At 45.9% G+C, this 15,533-nt stretch overlaps 1 long non-coding RNA gene across 1 annotated transcript in view; it reads right to left on the reverse strand.

The window, feature by feature from the left end:
* Window positions 1-1,412: 1,412 nt before the first annotated feature.
* Window positions 1,413-15,533, reverse strand: part of LOC309376503 — a 47,460-nt gene continuing 33,339 nt past the window's right edge. The window contains exon 4 of the long non-coding RNA XR_014171223.1: window positions 1,413-1,517. This is a non-coding gene — a long non-coding RNA (uncharacterized lncRNA). The remainder of the gene's footprint in view (window positions 1,518-15,533) is intronic.

The following is a 15,533-nucleotide window of genomic DNA, read 5'->3' on the forward strand; positions in this document are numbered from 1 at the left end:
CAAGGAAAGATATCTGTATGCAAACCATGTGCTGTAGAGAGGAACCAATGTTGTGAACCTCAACACACATGGGAGTGAGAATAATGTTTATCTGTGCTACATTGTATTCAAAGGGGTGTGAATATGAATGCATCAGCCATAGGAACATAAGAAGAGCCCTGTTGGATCAGACCAGCATCCTGCCTTTACACTGGCCAACCAGAGGCCTATGGGAAACACACAAGTAGACTCTGAGCCCCAGAACACTCTCCCCTCCTTCAGTTTCCTGCAGCTGGTTTACAGAAGCATTATTCCCTCTGACCATGTAGGCAGGGCATAGCCATCATGGCTAGTAGCCATAGAATCATAGCCGTCATAAGACCATAGAATCATAGATTTTGAAGGTGCCCCATGAGTCATCTAGTCCAACCTTCTGCAGTGCAGGAATCTCAGCTGAAGCATCCATGGCAGATGGCCATCCAACGTCTGCTTAAAAACCTTCAATGAAGGAGAGTCCACAACTTCCTAAGGGAGTCTGTTCCTCTGTCACTGTCTCCATGAGTATCCCCAGAATGTGGGCAGGACACACTTTGCTGCCTCAGACTGAGGACAAGATGGCGGCCTCACCTGAATGCAACCAGAGTAGTTGTTGACTCATAATTCAACGCTGGCAAGGAGACAGCATCATCTACTGCACCTGAGGGCGCCATTCTAGTTTCGGGCAGCAGGGCAGGCTATAAGGTGTACACAGTCCTGTTCCCAACACCCCACTGCTCCTGCCTGCCTCCCAGCATCTCCCTCCTGAAGCCTCCTCCTCACTCTGTCTAATGGTAGAGCCAGCCCTGAATGGGGGAGAGCAGGCACAGATCAAAGTGCAGAGATCTCTTTAGTTCTTTTGTTGGGGTGGTGTTTTCATTGCCCACCCTTGCAGCCTACCCAGGAACTTAAGCTGAGATTTCCTGGCAATGGGTCAAGGCATAACCCTCCCACCTCAAATTTCTGAAGCATGTCCCTTCCTCCACAAACAGCCCAAAGGTAGGTGTTCCACTTCTCTGTCACAGAAAGCTTTGGTAAGCACTGATGTTCTCATGTTTATTTAAGATATTTGGCAAGTTTCAGCAGACATATTCAACAATGCACTGAATTCCTACTCGATACCCCTCCTTTCCACTCTAGCAACAGCTCACCAATTAAATATCCATCAACAGTGAGGAAAACAAACTTGCAGAGCTGTTAATGTGCCACATTAAAAAGTTAATAATACCATCCAGCACCTGCGGCAAGCCGCACGAATTAAGAGCAACGACAATGTAATCCAGCAAATAGAAGAGTCGTGTAATTAACACTCATAAAATGACCGAGCAACGGCTCTTTGGTGTGCCTGTGTATACAAACATGCAGGTACACAGGAACTTCAAAAAAACCAGACCAAGAAGCAGCTGTGTGGGGTTTAATAACATCTCAGCTGCACTGAGGGGGTGGACAATTCTTCTCATCTTCATATTGTGCTCTCTCCTGGAAATGGATTTCAGAATACCCTGAGAAGCAAATAAGGCAGGGACATATGTTAGATCTATTGTGTCTCTGATTAGGAAGGTGCGCGCCACATTTAGAGCAGAGTATTTGTGGAGGTGATGGTTCAAGAGGCCACCAACTAAGATTCTGACAACACCCCCAACCTGGTGCCTTCCAGATGTTTTCCCTTTGAAACCCCTTATTATTTGCCTACTAGTCAATGCCAGGCTAATCATCATCTCCAGTTGGAAAGATGCTTCATTTATCATTTGGGAAAGATGAGAAACTTACACACCACCTCAAAGTCCTCAGGGATGTTGCCAAGCCAGAAGACTTTGCTGCATATAGGGAGGGGCCGTAGATCAGTGGCAGAGCATCTGCCTTATATGTAGAAGGTCCCAAAATTTTTTATCACGTGTGGTGGACTTGCAGTAAGGTAAAAGCTTACTGGGAAATGATATATAATGAGATAAAGAAAATGTTTAAAAATACATTTGTGAAAAAACCAGAGGCATTTCTGTTAGGTATAGTAGGGAATGAGATCCCAAAGAGAGATATAAAACTGTTTATGTATGCGATAACAGCAGCAAGAACTCTTTTAGTCCAAAAATGGAAGCAACGGGAAATTCCATCGCTAGAAGAGTGGCAGACGAAGGTGATGGATTATGCAGAATTGGCAAGGCTGACTGGGAAAATCCAAAACCAGCGTGATCAAGCTTTCCAAAAAGACTGGAGTAAATTTGTACAATATCTGAAGGACAATTGTAAACAATTAACAACACTAGCAGGGTTGTTGTAAGGAAACTTGCAATGTTGAGGATTTGTACCTTTTTATATTTATTTAAAAATTTGTGATTAACAGAAAGAGTGAAACGTAAATGGGAAAATGTATAAATGCTATGAAGTAATAATGAATTATGGAAACCATGAGACGAGAGGGAGGGAAGTCGAAGCTCGATTGAGCAAATATGTAATGAATATAATAAGGATTTGTTTAAATGTGATAAAATGGAAACTTTATATATATATATATATATATATATATATATATATATATATATATATATATATATATATGTAAAAGTAAAGGGACCCCTGACCATTAGGTCCAGTCGTGGCCAACTCTGGGGTTGCGGCGCTCATCTCGCTTTATTGGCCGAGGGATCCGGTGTACAGGGATCCGGGTCATGTGGCCAGCATGACTAAGCCGCTTCTGACGAACCAGAGCATCACACGGAAACGCCGTTTACCTTCCTGCCAGAGCGGTACCTATTTATCTACTTCCACTTTGACGTGCTTTCGAACTGCTAGGTTGGCAGGAGCAGGGACCGAGCAACGGGAGCTCACCTCGTTGCGGGGATTCGAACTGCCGACCTTCTGATTGGCAAGTCCTAGGCTCTGTGGTTTAACCCACAGCGCCACCCGCGCCCCATATATATATATATATATATATATATATATATATATATATATATGCAGAAGGTCCCAAGTTCCGTCCTCAATGGCATCTCCTGGTAGGCTAGGAGAGAACCTTGCCTGAAGCCCTGGAGAACCACTGCAGTCAGTGGAGACAGTATTGTGCTTGGGGGACTGATGGTTTTGACTCCTTATGGGAAGCTTCTTTTGTTCCTTCCTGTACAACATCTCAGACCTTTAATTTTGCCTAAAAGTGAGTTTATTGGAGAGGCATGTAATTTCTTTTTGATGTCCTTGTCCACTTGGCTTCTCTCCTTGGCCTCAACAGACTTTCATCCTCCTGTTGTTTTCTGTATAATTTTCCTTTGTCCTTGTCATCTTGCCCTTGCCTCTGACCTGCTTTTCTTTTGTTCACTGCCTTGATCTTTTCTTTGATCTTCCTTTTCAAATGGCTCATTCAGCGACTTGATGTATGTCAACTGCTGTTCATGTTTTTGTACCTGTTTTTCACTTAATCTTTTTTTTTTAAAAAAAAGACAAATAAAAAAGAAGTCCTGAGTAGAGGTCGACTTCAGCATGCAAGTCACAGCAATCTGTGGCTCACAGAGGTGCAGTTGTCAATTGCCTCCACCCCTATTTTGCACCTGGCTGGCTGCCTCTTCCCTCAACCATAGTTTTGCAGAGTTTTGCATCAGGTCTGGTTAGCAGAGCATGGAGTTGTAGTAAAGACAACATAGTTTACTCATTTATTTTCAGCCAGGGAGGCTTACAGCCTTAAAAAAGAAGAAGAAAAAGGCACAAAGGGAAAAAGGTACAGGGAGGGAAGAGGAGAGCAAGCAAACTCAGACATCCATCCCTAATGCTATCTAGTTCTTTTAATAGGCTTTGGTGGGCCTGCAAGAAATAACCTGTGATCCAGCTAGTAGTTGTTGCCCAAGCATGTTGGGATGGGGGCACAGAGGGAGACCTTTAGAGGCCCAGGTGGCATCTGCTGGCTTCTTGTCAGGCCAGTGTGACAGTTAATGTCCACAGGGGACCAGCGAATGCCATAACCTCCAGAGCAGAGGGTTCTCCTCCTCCTTTCTAACAGAGGACTTGAAACTAAGGGCCTGGTGAGGGAGGACCCCACCCTCCAGCACTGTTGGAAACAGCAGGAGTGAGTGGTCCAGTCAGCATAGAGAGTGGTGAACGTTGATGTAAGTTGTAGTTCAACCATACCTGGATGGCCATGAGACCATCACAATCCTGCCTCAAAACCTCCTGTCATTCAGGAAAAGAGGGCAGGTCCCAGGGGCACCTCTAGATTAATGTCAATCCATCTAATATTTATTTGGCACCTTGTAGACCTAACAAATGTATTGCCACATTAGCTTTTATGGCTGATAGCTCACATTGTCAAATTCATGAAGTGTTCTTCTTGGATATAAAAATATACCCAGTGAATATAGGGGAAAAGGTTAAGGAAATTCAAGTTGCCCCATTTCAAAAGGTGGAAACGTTTTGCAGAGAAATGTCTCAGACATTCTTTCCAGCTCCTATTGTCGCTTTTGTGCTCCTGATCCCACTATTGTTTCTCTTTGCCTGTGTGTGGGTGTGCAGGCATGTGTGCACATATATATCTGCAAATCAAGGCCAATGTTTCACGCACCTGAAGAAGCTGCCTCCAGTGCATAAATGTTTCTGCCACAATAGGAACAAAGGAAGCTGCCTTATACAGAGGTAGACCAATCCTCCATCAAGCTCAGTATTATCCATTCTGACTGGCAGTGGCTCTCCAGGGTTTCAGGCAAGGTTCTCTCCCAGGCCCAAGAGGGATTGAACCCGGGACCTTCTGCATGCAAAGCAAATGCTCTACCACTGAACTATGGCCCTTCCCACAAATGTGTCCAGTCTGTAAGCCACAAAACCCTTTGTGGGTTTTGCTGCAACAGGCCCACGCCTCTAGGATTAGCCACATGCCAAAATTGCTGCCTCCAAGAAACTGAAAGTATTCCGAGGATTTTTTCTCCATCCTTCCTTTGGGCAAGAAGCCACTAAACTCACCAGCTGTCATTTCGGTCTCCCTGTCCCTCTTCCGTCCCTGTTCTGCCCCCTCTTTTCCCTACCTTGTATTGATTTGATGTATTAAGCCTTTCAATTATTTTGCTGTTTGAAGCCCAAGTCAATAAACTCTAAAGCTATCCAGCGGGATGACCTTTTCCAGGGGCCTTTGCCTTCAGTGGAAGAAAACTGCATTTCTATTGACCAGTGTGCAGCCTTCAAATATCATTCTGCGACCTGTCTCCCTGGCTTGTGAAATATTTGCCCTAAAGGGGGAGGGAAGCAAAGGGTTGCTACCCGCCAGCCCTTTCCTCCCCACTTGAGCCACAGAAATAAAATTGCCACCTTTTATTCCAACAGAGCACCTCTTCTTGAGGCCAGACAGTCTCTTGGCTGTGTGAGAATGGGAGAACAATATCAGTCTACCTTACTGGGTAAGACAGGATGGGGAACAAGAAGTCATGGGGGCCAAATATACCTCTAATCAGCTTTGTGGGGGCCCTCACTAGGCCACACCCTTCCTTGGGCCACACCCCTCACTGGCCCCTTCTTTGTTGCACAACGCCTCAAGCACTTCTGTTTGGCTGAGATGAGCCATTGATCTGTCTGTGATGAGGCCTTTTGTTGCCGGGATGGATGGAGGTCTGAATATGTGTGGAAAACTGAGTTTTGTGTGACTGAAATGTGACTCCCTACTGATTCTTCCACCACATTCAAAGTCTTGCCGAGCTTATGCAGGCACTTGTTTAACTGTGGGGTGGAGTGGGGGCATGGATAGGTGAGTATACCAGCTCCTGGGCTGGTATTCTCCACTGCCCCATTCCAGGTGCATGCCCAGAGAAGGAGGAGTTTGGGGATATGATGGTTCTAAAGCCTTCCCTGACCCACCCTCATATCACCTGGGGTGATGTCACCATATTTCAAGGCAATATGTGGAGAGCCAGTGTGGTGTAGTGGTTAAGAGCGGCAGTCTCTAATCTGGGGAACCGGGTTCGCGTCTCCGCTCCTCCACATGCAGCTGCTGGGTGACCTTGGGCCAGTCACACTTCTGTGAAGTCTCTCAGCCCCACTCACCTCACATAGTGTTTGTTGTGGGGGAGGAAGGGAAAGGAGAATGTTAGCCGCTTTGAGACTCCTTAAAGGGAGTGAAAGGCGGGATATCAAATCCAAACTCTTCTTCTTCAAATCTATCAAATCTGCATTTTCCGAAACAACTGAAATACAGCTGAAAATGGGAACTGAAATACAGACATTCTTCAAAATTCACACTTACCCAAATTTTGTGGTGCGCTTCTCCAGCCAACCAATGTTTCCAAAAGTGCATATATTACAGAAAAGTGTGCCTAAAAGTTAATATACACCAGGCACATTTAAAAATTGAGTATCACAAAAAGGGGCAGAAATATGCAGAACTGAATTTAAGTTTGGAAAAAATGAGAAAACAGAGAGAAGTGAAATGGACCGATCCTTCCATCCCCATGTGATGTTCTGATGTAGACAATATGCAAACAGTATTTTGCAAATATTAGAGTTATTATGACAAACTAGTGTGTGACAGTATGTATTGTGTTAGGTGTGTAGGTAATTCCATTATGTGAATTGGGGTAATTGGATGGGTGCAAGAGAGAGTGTGATTGGAAGCCTGGAAGTGAATGGTGATTGGATGAGAGTTTTGAAAGGGAGTTTGAACACTGATGGGGGTGGCAGGTGGATGTGGATGTGGGAGAGGGTGTTTGGAGGGTTGTGGCAGGGTTAGTGAGACTGAGTAGGGTCAGCTTTGTTCTTGGTTATGGTTTAGGGATAAATGGTGAGGGAGGAATTAGCTTAGGTCAGTGGTTTTCAACCAGTGTGCCATGGCACCCTGGGGTACCTTGAATTATGGTCAGGGGTGCTGTGGGCAACACTGGCCTCTGTCCCTTTTTCCTTCCCTCCTTCCTCTTATGCTGCCTGACGTCTCTGCCTCCCAAAGGCTTGTGCAGCTTTTTTTTTGCAGTGGACCTGGCCACAACCTTCCTCTAGGAGAATGGTTTGGATTTGATATCCCACTTTATCACTACCCTAAGGAGTCTCAAAGCGGCTAACATTCTCCTTTCCCTTCCTCCCCCACAACAAACACTCTGTGAGGTGAGAGACTTCAGAGAAGTGTGACTGGCCCAAGGTCACCCAGCAGCTGCATGTGGAGGAGCGGGGAACCGAACCCAGTTCACCAGATTATGAGACTACCGCTCTTAACCACTACACCACACTGGCTCTCATGGTGCCTCTGGGGCTGGCCAGGGGGTGCTGGTTGCCAGGAACTGAGGTGACCACGATGTAAGCAAGCAAGTGGATGAGGTAACCCAGCCAGCCAGTTCACCAGCCCTTGCTGTTGGCAATGGACAGACCAGTGGGAGCCTGGGCAGGCAGGCAGGCAGGTGCTGCACTGGCATTTATTTTGCTTGCTGTGTGCAAGGCCTGCCTGGGAGCTGGGTCTCCAGTGCTGAAGGGGAGCCTTTCCACCATGCAGGCCCAGTGGTGCCTGCTACCGCCACTGCTGCCTGCAAAGGTAAGGTGCTAGCCTAACGTTCACCTTTGGCCAGCCTCCATTGATCCACTAAGGCTGGGGGTATCCTCTCCCCAGGCCCTTGTGGGGCTGTGGGAGGAGGCACCTCTCTTTGGGGGGGGGTGCCATTCAGACCAGGGGCGGCAGCAGCGGCTGCCCAGAGGACTCCCAAGGAGAGGAGATAGGAGAGGAGGCTGAGGAAACCCTCCACAAAGGTGTTTGGAAAAGGGTGAGAAGCTGCCAGTACATAACTGAAAGTACATGCTTCTCTGCACTGAATTATCATAAAACCTTTCATTCCTTTTGTTACCAATGAAATCCCCAGCTCCTCACGGGACACTGTGGAACGACACTTTTGTTTGATCTAGTCTTGTTGTATGGCATTACTTTAAACCTTGATTCAAATGAATTGAATTATTCCCTGTACTTTGGAGAGGGGCTGGGTTGGAAATAACTGTTATTGTTGTTTTCTTAATTTTGTTATACTTGAAAATCAATAGTTTTTTAAGAATAAAATTTAAAAAATGTTGCCTTGTACACATGTGCCACTAGACTAGCTATGCTAGAGGTGGGAATCATTCAGCTACTTGGTATCTGCAGTGGCAGCAGACAGAGAGAGTTTAAAAGACCAAGTGGCAACCGAGATGAGGGCTGCACACCCTAGAGCAGCCTTTCTCAAGCTGTGGGTCCCCAGATGTTGTTGAACTACAACTCCCATCACCCCTAGCCAGCAAAGTCCAAAGCTCAGGGATGATGGGAGTTGTAGTCCAACAACATCTGGGGACCCACAGCTTGAGAACCACTGCCTTAGAGAAAGAGATAAGTTGTTACACAGAAGCTGAGATGGATCTGAGGGTGGTGCCAGAGAACCACATAGCTGAGGGGGACAGTGGGTGTGACACCCTATTTTTCAATCAGGGAAAGAGTGGGCCACACTGTCCTAATGGTATTATAGGAAGCATGATATTATTATCTATTAATTACATTTTTATCCCAACTTTCCTCCAAGAAGTTCAAGGTGGCATACAATCTTCTCCTTGCTCTCCATTTTATCCTAATCCCTGTGAGGTAGGTTAGTCTGAGACAGTGACTGGCCCCAAGGTTACTCATGGATGAATGGGGATTTGAATCCAGGCCTCCCACATGCTAGTCCAACACTCTTGCACTCTGACTAATAGCTTTTATTAATAGCTGCACAACAGGCAGAAATTCATCTGGCATGGCTTCTCTTGGCATTAGGATGTGCTGAGGGGAAATGCTTTAATCAGATGAACCCTCCAGATGATTGGCGACAATGCACCATTATGATTGCTGGATGTTGGGGGCAGACAATGGGGAATAGCAACTGCATCTTGTGACCTTCCCAGAAGCATCCTGGCTGGATCCTGCTGGACCAGATGGGTCCTTGGTCTGATGTAGCCCAGCAATTCTTCTAATTTATATTATATTATTTATTAAACTTATATCTCACACTTTCCTCCAAATACAATTAAAATGGCTAGAAAGCAGCTCGAAACAATCTTCTAAAAACAGTTAAAAACCCCTAAAAGCAACCTCTCAAACTAATAATTTCAGGAATGCCAGGGACAGAACTTTCAACCATCAAATGCCTGGGTAAATGGGAATAATATTAAATTTCTCCTAAAAGATAATAGTGAGGAGACAGTCATTTTTCTGCGACATTACTCACTGGTATGGAGCATTTTCACCTCTTCTCTTTTTCTGCTTCCTCTGGCAGCCATTTTGTACTGGTACCCATAGCCCCTTTACAGGAATCAAACAGCCATGTGGGGATGATGAAGCAATTAATTTTGTTCAAATTGTAATGCAAAACTACCTAATTCACACTTTCCAAATAGATAAGGGAACTGAAACACAACTGCCTTTTGAAATGCAAATTTCTCTGAATAGCGAATGCATATGCTAGTGAAAATGATGTACAAAACTGCATTGTGTTAGGGAAAGCTACTTGCAAAATGCACATGAATTTCCAGACTTAATAAAAGAGAAAAATCTGTCCATGTCTAATAGTTTCCCAAAAGTTTCATCTGCACATCAGATGATCTTGAAATGATATTCAGCAAAAATATGAACATTCACAGGCTATGTGGTGAATATTTGACAAGGGAATAATTTGCAAGATGTTGTTGCTGTTGTTGTTGTTGTTGTTGCTGCTGCTGCTGCTGCTGCTGTTGTTATTATTATTATTATTATTATTATTATTGATTTTCCCATAATATAGTAAAATTGCAACTACAGAAGATACAAATCAAATAAGTAAAATATGAAGTCCTCTCAGAAAAGTAATTTTTGGCCCTTGGCATCCACAGAGCACAATAGCTCCTCCCAGCTCTCACCTGGGATTCTTCCTTTCTCCTCCCAGCCTCTCATCCTGGGATACCAACATTTCCCTGTCTCTCACCCAGGGTCCTCAATCAACTCTCTATCTCCCCTATGAGTTTACAATCTCTGGACCCTAATAAAGGCCCAGACATAGGATTGCAAAGAAATAAGAGAAAGGAGAAAAACAAAAAATGGATCCACTTTGTCAATTTTTGACAAAAGCTGAAGTCCAGTTTCACAGTCCTCCTGTTTTGCAAACAGCTTCTGCTTTTTGCTTTTGGGTCACCAAGGACTGAGAAAGGAGAAGGGGGGGAAGGGAGGGACAGAGCTCATGCTGAAGTCACTGTCAGACTCCTGAAGATGCCCAGATGCTCCTGCATGTCACTATCGATCGCCCTGTCCCCGACAGTTTGCTCCAGTGGAATCTCAGTCCCACATCACTAATTAGGGGAGACAGGCCTGTTTTTTCATTGCCAGTTCAGTTTATTGGCGCCATCAATTGTGGAAGGCCGCAGATGGGGAACGGCAGGAGAAGAGGGCTCTGCATGGGTCCCATCAGCACAGTCAATTTGCATCCCAGCTCTGCCAATGGGATGCTAGAAAGCGACCACAGCAGTGGCCCCAAGAGACTCTGAGCCACCTTTGGCTGAGAGGACGGTCTGTTGATTGTGGTTTTTACCAAATGTGAATGACTTTGTTAAGAGGAGAGAGGTCACTTGGGCAGTTCACAAAGGGAACAGTAAGGACGGCCCTACCATTAGGCCGAGGGAGGAAACCACCTCAGGGGATTATTCCTCCTGAAACCCCCAGCCATTGCCTCTCCTGGTCCCTCTAATCTGTCCCAAGGCCTCACTCACATGTGGCAGAGGGTGCTGCCCTGAATCCAACTGCTAGTTTAGTTGGCTTCAGTATGTGCAGCGGGGAGGGACTGCCATTTTGCCTTTCATCTCTGGCAGCAAATTGTCTTGCGCCAGCCTTGAAGGTGAAGTTACTGGTGGATGCACCATGGTAACAGAGGAAGGAGAGATTGGCAGGATAAGACTATCAATGGCAGCTTGCCATTGTGCCTGTGTTCTACCTTCAGTATCAGAGGCAGTATGTCTCTGTACACCCGTTGCTGGGGAACAAAAGCGAGGAGAGGGCTGTTTTGATCATGTCATGCTTTCAGGTTTTCCAGAGGCACATCTGGCTGTCCATTATGAGAACCGGATGCTGGACCTGATGCAGGAGCCAGTCTCTTCTTATGTTCCTAGGAAAGGGCAAAATCCCTGCCTTTTGGCACTCAGAAGGGGCAGTGGAGGTGGGGTCGCCTTGTGCAAGTTCACAGCTGCTTGAACTGATGGATGGATGAATGGGTGCTAATGTCAGCAGCTGCTCCCATAGCAGAGCAATACTTTCAGCAAACATCTACTTGCACAGCACTGAAGCACCCCCAATTCCTTACTCCCATGCCACGAAGGCAGGGGTGCTCCTGCCCTCTCTTTTGGGCGCAGGTTTGGCATAGAGAATTGCCTCAGATGCCCCCACTGGCTAACACTCCCATCAGAGCTCTGGACATCAATTGGGCACTCCTGAGGGACACCCTCTTTTTTCCTCTCCAAATGCAATTTTGTGAGTGCTCAGGCACCCAGGGCCCCAGAGAGTTGGCACCCATGGTGGGTGCTATGTATAAAGCGGCAGACATTCTGGACTCACAGCTGTCCATGGAGGCGCAGGTCAATTCTGTGTCCAGGGTAGCTGTTTATCAGCTCCATCTGGTACGCAGGCTGAGACCCTACCTGCCCGCAGACTGTCTCGCCAGAGTGGTGCATGCTCTAGTTATCTCTCGTTTGGACTACTGCAATGCACTCTATGTGGGGCTACCTTTGAAGGTGACCCGGAAACTACAACTAATCCAGAATGCGGCAGCTAGACTGGTGACTGGGAGCGGCCTCCGAGACCATATAACACCGGTCTTGAAAGACCGACACTGGATCCCAGTACATTTCCGAGCACAATTCAAAGTGTTAGTGCTGACCTTTAAAGCCCTAAACAGCCTTGGTCCAGTATACCTGAAGGAGCGTCTCCACCTCCATTGTTCTGCCCGGGCACTGAGGTCCAGCGCCGAGGGCCTTCTGGCGGTTCCCTCGCTGCGAGAAGCCATGTTACAGGGAACTAGGTAGAGGGCCTTCTCGGAAGTGGCCCTGTGGAATGCCCTCCCACCAGATGTCAAAGAGAAAAATAACTACCAAACTTTTAGAAGACATCTGAAGGCAGCCCTGTTTAGGGAAGCTTTTAATGTTTATTAGGTTACTGTATTTTAGTGTTTTGTTGGAAGCCTCCCAGTGCAGCTGGGGAAACCCAGCCAGATGGGCAGGGTATAAATAATAAATTATTATTATTATTCTCTGCAAAATATTGACATTGTTTCTCCCTTTCTAACACACCCAAATAAACCCACCAAGCAAGGTCTTAGGCAAACAAGACCCGACGAGGCACTGTTTTGAATGTTAGGACTTGGTGGCTGTAATTTTCACTTGTGGGTGGGTGGCAGGAGTGCCAACTTGGCCCTGCAAGTGTGGGTGCCTGGGGGCATGGGTGCCATGCAGCGTGCACGGCCCTGGCACTGAAATCTGTGGGTGCCCGGCCCCTGCATGGGGAATTTTGAGAGTGCTCAGGCACCCAGGGCCCCAGGGAGTTGGCACCCATGGTGGGTGCTTTGTATAAAGTGGCAGACATGCACTCTGGGATTGCAGAGAAACAAAGAACACTCATTTCTGCTCTGATGCCAGGCGAACAGCTCTAGGAATCAATCAGTTAAAGCAAGAAACAAAAACACCAGATACTGATGCACCACAAAATGCAACTCCCTGCCCCATCTCATTACTTTGTTGTTTGTGATGGAGTGTCCTGTTTTGCAAGTGGCCCAGAGCTACAATCACACACACACACACACAGAGAGAGAGAGAGAGAGAGAGAGAGAGAGAGAGAGAGAGAGAGAGAGAGAGAGAAAATGGTGGAGGTGTGTATGTCTGGCTAGAAGCAGCCACTTGCTACTGCTTTCAGCTGGCCTCTCTGTGCTGTTGCTTACCTTTCCATTTGTGCCATTGCCAAGCCTACCATGTGACGGGTGCTTCAATTGGGTTGCCAGTAGCAGTTTGTTAGAAGCTTCATTCCCCCTGCCCATGGGTTATGCTCTTGCATTGATGGGAGAGTGAGATAAATACATTTTTGTCTTTCTGCATTAACTCAGCAAAAAAGAAAGCCGATGATTCAACCTTTAACCTCCAACCAGTTTTCTAGAGTGAAAAACTTACCCAGGGCACACTTTTCATTATGCAGGTTACACACAAGTAGACCTACAGGGTAGTCCTCCATTGTGAAGTTTACACACAAGTAGACCTACAAGGCAGCCCCAAATTGCCACCTGTATGACACCGCCAAATTTCAGCCTCAATGTTGTCATTCTGGAAATGAAAAACCACATGTGACATAAAATACCCCAGAATTGCGTTGGATTTTGCCAGTGGGGTGTTTATTACCCCAGCCCAAGTTAGTGGATTGGGATACTAATACTTCATCATTTTTCCATAGAAAAATGGTCAGGGAAAGGTCAAGAAACTGTGTGTGGTGTGTAAATAGACAGAACACAGATCTGATGGACTGCATTTGGGTTGCTGAGTGTGTGAGTGAACATAGTTGGAGAAAAAGTAAATTAAAATGAAGAGATTTTAGCCTGTAGGGTTTCAGTACAACTAGACTTTATTGAGTTATACTCACTATGCACACAGGAGGGGCACCAGGTTGGGGAAAGCTGACATTCTCTGACTCTGTCTTCATCATTACAAACTGGTGTAATCTGGCTATGAAACATGATGGACTGTATTGTGAGATGGTGAATGCACTCAGATTCCCTGTGGTTTCCTTTCCCTCCAGTTCCCAGAATTTATTCCCAGGAAACAGGGGACCAGTGGAAGAGATAAATTAGAATTATTTTTAATAAAATGGAGATCATTTTTAATCACGTTTAAGTTATTTTTCTTTAGCCAGCTTGCATGGTGTAGATGTCCCTGAAAAATGGGGGACTTACATCTCTTGCCGCACAGAAATTAATTCCGACCTGTCAGCCGTGGTGTTTAATGTAGATAATAACTATTAGTTCTATGCCAGACAGTCTACTCCATTCCATAGCTCTCCCCCCTCCCACTGCAGCCGCCACAGTCTGCTAACCCTCTACCAGGAACTAAAATTCTTCAGAGGTAGAAATGATTGGGTCTCTGTGTGTGGCAATGATGATGCATGGAAAGTACATTGTTATATATTATAAATGAAACAGATTTCCACTCCCTAATCTGTAACAAAAATTCTTGGAATCCTGGCCCTTTGACCTGGAAGTACTTGCCTTCTAATCCTCTCTCTCTCTCTCTCTCTCTCTCTCTCTCTCTCTCTCTCTCTCTCTCTCTCTCTCTCTCTCTCTCTCTCTCTCTCTCCTCTCTCTCCCTCTCTCTCTCTCCCCCCCTCTCTCTCTGTGTGTGTGTGTGTGTGTGAAAAAGGGAAGTGACTGGTTACTTCCAAAGCAGGGGTGTTTCACACTGGTGAGGAAGCTAAATTTTAAAGGCAGTTCTATTCTCCCGCCCTAAGTATTCCAGAATGGTGCTAAGGGCCTCTTGGCACTGAACCCAGTATTCTTTGATGGGACAATGCCCTTCTGCAGAGCATGAAGAGAGGCAATGGAGTTCAGATGCTGACAGATAAGGGCCCAGATGCAAGCAATCTCTCTCCCCTCCTGCAAAACTCCTTTCTGGCTTTCTGTGTTCCAACCTGTGGGAGCTGCTGTGAGCACATGGCTCAGCATTGTAATAGAGTCATTACAGAGCTGATAGAATTCCGAAGCATGGATGGCCTGAGGTGGAAGGAGCTGGAGCATGAAACAGCAGCTCCTCCAGCTGCCTTGCCTGTATTCTTTGGGGACCTAGCATTTGTGACAGCAAAAAAATGGGCAGCGGCAATAGCAGTGCAGGGGTGTGTGTGTGCTGCACCAACCCCACTATCCAGTGTGCAGACTGCAACTTTCAGAAACAAATGGATGGTATCCATCTGAAATGGGTTGGGAACACATTCCCATCCAAAAGCAATCTCTTTTCACTTTTTCTATCTATCCTGGTCCAGTCAGTTCAGGGAGTAGACTGAGTCAATAGAGCTGGGGATTACTAAGGAGTTGATGGTTCCATTGATGGAAGGACAAGTTGCTGGACCTGGAAGGTAGGAACCCCCCCCCCCCAAGGCCTAAGGGTGACACATGTGACTGCCTCCTCCCAGGCTTTGAAATTGGGCAAGTGTGCACTCCTGAACAAGAAATAGAGAAATGCATATATAATAGGAGAAAGTGCATACAAAAATGCATTATATGCCAGAAAATTTCTTGCAAGAAGTGTTGTGTGAGGAGCAAACTTGCATAAAAAAACATGTATGTGCAATAGGGGAAATGTGCACTGCCTTTGAAAAATATATATATTGTAAACTGTTATGGAAATGTGACAAACTGAATTTAAACTTGGAAAAATGAGAGACTAAAATTGACATATTTGCCCATCCCTTTTTGAGGCAGATGCACATAGAGCAAGTCAGAAAATGAGGAAAGCAATCAAACAGAGGCATGCTAGCAATTTAAATAGGAATACAATTTTGCAAGATCTTTTGCATTCCTGATGAAAAGCTA

Source organism: Podarcis melisellensis (genome assembly GCF_964234715.1).
Source record: "Podarcis melisellensis genome assembly, chromosome: 8".
NCBI classification, from domain to species: Eukaryota; Metazoa; Chordata; class Lepidosauria; order Squamata; family Lacertidae; genus Podarcis; species Podarcis melisellensis.